The sequence below is a fragment of the Mus pahari genome, chromosome X (assembly GCF_900095145.1).
Source record: "Mus pahari chromosome X, PAHARI_EIJ_v1.1, whole genome shotgun sequence".
Classification (NCBI taxonomy): domain Eukaryota; kingdom Metazoa; phylum Chordata; class Mammalia; order Rodentia; family Muridae; genus Mus; species Mus pahari.
Window position 1 is genome coordinate 7,232,901 of NC_034613.1, and position 5,796 is coordinate 7,238,696.

Genomic DNA, 5,796 nt, shown 5'->3' on the forward strand with positions numbered 1-5,796 from the left:
GAGGGCTGGCGTTCAGATCTGACACCTTGCTGAAGATGAAGGCCCAAAACAGGGCNTGTGCCAGTAGATGTGTTGCCTCTGCAGATTATTCACTCACCTGCACAGTCTAGTCACTGAGGGACTCTGGACACAATATGACACTCTCACCTTTTCTGGTCCCGGGCGAACACCCCTCCTCAGGCGGGGAAAGGCAGATGCCAGATCAGGCCTGGGGACTCCCCAGTGAACACCTCTCCACCTCTCCTCGGGCGGGGAAAGGCACTGGATGGCGAGTCAGACCTGGGGACTGGTCCCAGGTGAACACCCCTCCTTGGGCGGGGAAAGGCACTAGATGCTGGATCAGGCCTGGGGACTCCCCCACATCTGGTTTATTTAATCATAGTACCATCTATTCTGGTTGGTGTGAATGTCAAATTGCCAAAGAGTAGATCACCTGAGTAGGAAATGTTACCTGATGAATCATCATGATTGCTTCCATTGATGTGGGAAGGCCCACCCCAATTGTGGGCAGCACCTGCAGGATAAAAAGGCAGAATGAAGATCTCTTTTGCTTGCTTAGTTTTTCTGCTTGTTGTCAAGTTGATTTGTACTGCTGCTGCTGCTGCTGCTGCTGCTGCTGCTAATCTCTTACCTGATATTACCGGTGTTTACTACCTTTCATCATGGACCAGCAGCTGTTTTAGGCCTTTGTTGCCAGTTTGGATTGCTGAGGTCTTCAGCCTCAAGGGCAGATTTAGTTCTCAGATATGACTTAGCTATTATTATTTTAAAGCTGAGTTAATAAACTCTCTCTCTCTCTCTCTCTCTCTCTCTCTCTCTCTCTCTCTCCCTCCCTCCCTCCCTCCCTCCCTTCCACCCCCATTGGTTCTGCTCCTCTAAAGAACCCTGCCATATAATCCATCTGTGGTGGTTTGAATATGCTTTTCCCAAAGGAAGTGGCACTATTAGGAAGTGTGCCTTTGTTGGAGGAAGTACATTGCTGTGTAGGTGGGCTTTGCAGCTCTGCCCACTGTGGCAAGAGAGTCTTCTTCTGGCTGTGTTTGGATCAAGACGTAGAACTATCAGCTCTTCCTGCCTGAATGCTGCCATGCTTCATGCCATGATAATAATGGACTCAACCTCTAAAACTATAAGACAGCCCCAATTGAATGTTGTCCTTTATAATAGTTGCCTTGTTCATGGTGTCTCTTCACAGCAATGGAAAGCCTAAGACACCATCTATAATCCTTCTGAAAACTATCATATTACTAATATAAAAGTTCCAATATTTCCTATACCAGTTTTGAATACTAAGTGTCCCCCACAGCTTGGTTCCCACCCGGTGGTGGTATGTTTAGACAACCTGAAAACATTAGGGGTGGATACTAGCTGAAGGAAATAGGTAACTGGATGTATCCTTGGGGGTTATATATGGTCTTTTGCTCCTTTTTATCTGCTTTCTACCTATTACAAGATAAACAATCTCTTTCACACATTCTTGCTGCCTTATCACGGGCATGGACTCACAGACCAGTGGACTGAACCCTTTGAAATCATGAAGGAAATGGATTCTGTTTCCTTTATGTTGTTCTTTCAGGTGTTTCAGACACAGATACACAAGCAGTGACTGTAGTACTCTTGTGGGGGCATGAACTTGTGTTAGAAGAGTTTGAGAAAATATGTATCTTAGATGGGTTCCTTAGATGGGTTTTAGCATTTTGGTATAGGAAGGTATGCTGCATGCTATCAAAAGTGAAATGTAAATACCAAGCTAGCCACAAAATGTTTGATCTACAATCTGTTCTGCCTGCATGATATGCCAGGGCAATGGTGGCACAAAGCTTGTGGGAGTAACCAATCAATGTCTGATTTGATTTAAGGTCTACTTCATGAGATGGAATCCATAATTGACATTGCTTGGATGACTAAGTACCAGAGACTAGATAGCTAAGAGGCCCAGGGTAAAACCAAATAATAATGTTCTGCTAAAGGAATGCAGCAATAAATGACTCCTAATGACATTCTACTACACTCATAGATCAGTGCTTTGCTCAGTCATCATCAGAGAAACTTTCCTATGTGACAGATGGGAACAAATACAGAGAACCAGGTCTGGACATTATGCAGAGAATAAGAGATCTTGGAATATTCAGCCCTAAATAGGTTGTCAATAAATCTCTCCCAGGAGGGCTCAGGGAACCCTGTAGAAGAGGGGGTAGAAAGATTGTAAGAGCCAGAAGGGATCGAGGTCACCAAGCAAAAAAGACCTTCTAATCATAGAAGGACTGATACACATAGGAACTCAAAGAGACTGTAGCAGCACAAACAGGGCAGGCACAGGTTCAAGCACTAGGGGAGGTAGACTCAAGTTCAAACCAAAATTGAGTTTGTCTTACATGGTTTTGTATGGGCAGTTGTTTTTAACCTTGTTGGTCTTTTGATTGTATGTTATAACTTCCAATTTTGAGTTTCTTTGTTATTTGTGTATGTGTGTGTATCATATATATATATATATATATGTATATATATGTATATGTCTGTGTATACATATATGTATATATAATGTCTGTGTGCATGTGTGTGCACACGCATATGTGCATGTGTATATACATATATATATACATATATACACATATACATATATACACATATACACACACATACATACATACACACACACACACACACACACACACACACATATATATATATATATATATATATATATATATATATATATATTTCTCATGCTATTCTTTATGCCCCTGTCCACGCTTGGACTGTTCCACATCCCATACCTTCTCCCCACCCCTCTGTCTCTACAAGGATGGCCCCACCCTCTACCCTCCACCCCACCTGACATCTAAGCTCCCTGGGACCTCCAGTCTCTTGAGGGTTAGGTCCATCATCTCTGATTGAACACAGACCCAGCAGTCCTCTGCTCTATATGTGTTAGGGGCTTCATATCAGCTGCTGTATGCTGTCTGTTTGGTGGGCCAGTATTTGAGAGATCTCAGGGATCCAGATTAATTGAGACTGCTGGTCCTCCTACAGGGTCACCCTCCTCCTCAGCTTCTTTCAGCCTTTCCCTAATTCAACCACAGGGTTAAGAAGCTTTTTGTCCATTGGTTGGGTGCAAATATCTGCATCTGACTCTTTCAGTTACTTGTTGGGTCTTCTGGAGGGCAGTCATGCTAGGTCCCTTTTTGTGAGCATTCCACAGCCTTAGTAATAGTGTCAGGCCTTGGGACCGCCCCTTGAGCTGGATCCTATTTTGGGCCTGTCAGTGGACCTTCTTTTCCTCCATTTCCATCCCTGTAGTTCTTTCAGACAGGAACAATTATGGGTCAGAGTTTTGACTGTGAGATAGTCCCCTTCTCCCTCACTTGATATCCTGTCTTCCTGTTGGAGGTAGGCTCTATAAATTCCCTGTCCCCACTGTCTGGCATTTCATGTAAGGTTCCTTCCATTCTTCCTGTTGGCCCTCAGGCTTCAGTCCTTTTCTCTCACCTAGTACCAGATCAGGTTCCTTTCTCCCTCCCTAGTGCAGTCCTCTTTCCCTCCCAGGACCCACCCTCCTCCCTCCCTCCCTCCCTCCCTCCCTCCCTCCTTCCCTCCTTGTGATTGCTTTCTTCTCTCTTCCAAGTGGAACTGAGGTGTCCTCACTTGGGCCCTTCAACTTGTTGACCTTTTTTGAGTTCTGTGGACTGTATTCTGGGTATTAGGCACTTTTTTGGGGGTGAATATCCACTTATTAGTGAGTACATACGATGTATGTCCTTTTGGGTCCAAGTTACCTCACTCAGGATGATATTTTCTAGTTCCATCCATTTGCCTGCAAAAGTCAGGATGTCCTCAATCTTAATAGCTGAGTACTATTTCATTGTGTAAATGAGCCACATTTTCTGTATCCAATTTTCTGTTGAGGGACATCTGGGCTGTTTCCAGCTTCTGCTTATCACAAATAAGGCTGCTATGAACATAGTGGAACACGTGCTCCTGTGGCATGTTGGAACATCTTTTGGGTATGTTCCCAAGACTGCTATTCCTGGGTCTTCAGGTAGATCTATTTACAATTATCTGAGGAACTTCCAGATTGATTTCCAGAGTGGTCATACCAGTTTTCAATCCCACCTTCAGTGGAGGAGTGTTCCTCTTTCTCCACATCCCCACCAGCATGTGTTGTTACCTCAGGTTTTGATCTTAACCATTCTGATTGGTATAAGGTGGAATCTCAGGGTCATTTTTGATTTGCATTTCTCTGATCACTAATGACTTTGAACATTTCTTTAGGTGCTTCTCAGCCATTTGAGATTCCTCTGTTGTCAAGTCTGTTTAGTTCTATACCCCATTTTTTGATTGGGTTGTTTGGGTTTTTTGGTGGTTAGCATCTTGAGTTCTTTATATATATATTTTGGATATTAGCCCTCTATTGGATGTGGGATTAGTGAAGATTTTTTTCCCCATCTGTAGGTTGCTGATTTGTCCTACTGACAGTGTCCTTTGCCTTCCAATTTTGTGAGGTCCCATTTATCAATTCTTCATCTTAGAGCCTGAGCCATTACAGTTCTCTTTAGGAAATTTTCCCCTGTGCCAATGAGTTCAAGGCTCTTTCTCCCTTTCTCTTCTGTTAGATTCCATGTTTTATGTTGAGGTCCTTGATCCACTTGGACTTGAGCTTTGTACAGGTGACTAATATGGGTCTATTTTTAGCCAGTTAGATCAGCACCATTTATCTTGTTTGCTTTAAGAGAGAAAGAAGGCATGGATTTGGAAGAGTAAGAAGAGGATCTTGGTGGAGAGGAAGGAGGGGAACCATGACTGAAATTTATTATATGAATATAAATTTATTTTCAACAAAATTAAAACTAAATGAAGCTATCTCCAATATACATCTGCTCTCAAAGGAAAAGTTAGCTTTCTTCAATGGAATATCAGTGAATATATAAACTAACCTAAAGGTTAGGCCCCATGCCCAGCAGAAAGTGGGTAACATAAGATTAACTCAATAGTATTCTTGTAGACTTTTGTCTTGTACTATTTTTTAGGGGGTGTATGATTTACCATAGTGGTCTTTTGTTTGTATAATATTATAATATATTATATTATAATATAAGATATTAATATTATATAATTAATATTATATAATATAATATTATAATATAAGAGGCTGGGTTCTGGTCCGGTGAGGGCCACTCATGCCATTTCTCTTCTGAACCACTGCAGAGACAGCTGAGTGCTCAGGAGGACTCTCCACACCACAGGTCGTTGAGATCACAGGTCCTCTGGATCACGCAGGGAGAGTTGGCCTACAGGGACGGCTCTGACCTCAGGACTCAGAAGGAGGATCAGAGTTCCAGACTCCTGGACACCTGCCTTGCAAGAGGAGAGCTTGCCTGCAGAGTGCTCTGACCAAGGGGATACAGGGGAGAGTTGGATTCCCAGGAGTGCTGACAGGGGCTAACAGAATCACAGGAGGACCAAACTCCAGCCAGAAACAGCTTGAAAGTTAACACCAGAGATTTCCAGATGGCGAAAGGCAAACTTAACAATCTTACTAACAGAAACCTAGAACAAAGGGCACCATCAGAACCAAGTATAACCACCACAGCGAGTCCTGGATATCCCAACACACCTGAAAAGCAAGATGTGGATTTAAAATCATATCTCATGATGGTAGAAGAAGATTTGAAGAAGGAAATTATTAACTCACTCAAAGAAATGCAGGAGAACAATGCTAAACAAGTAGAAGCCCTTAAAGAGGAACCACAAAAATCCCTCAAGGAATTACAGGAGACCACTGCTAAACAGGGAGAA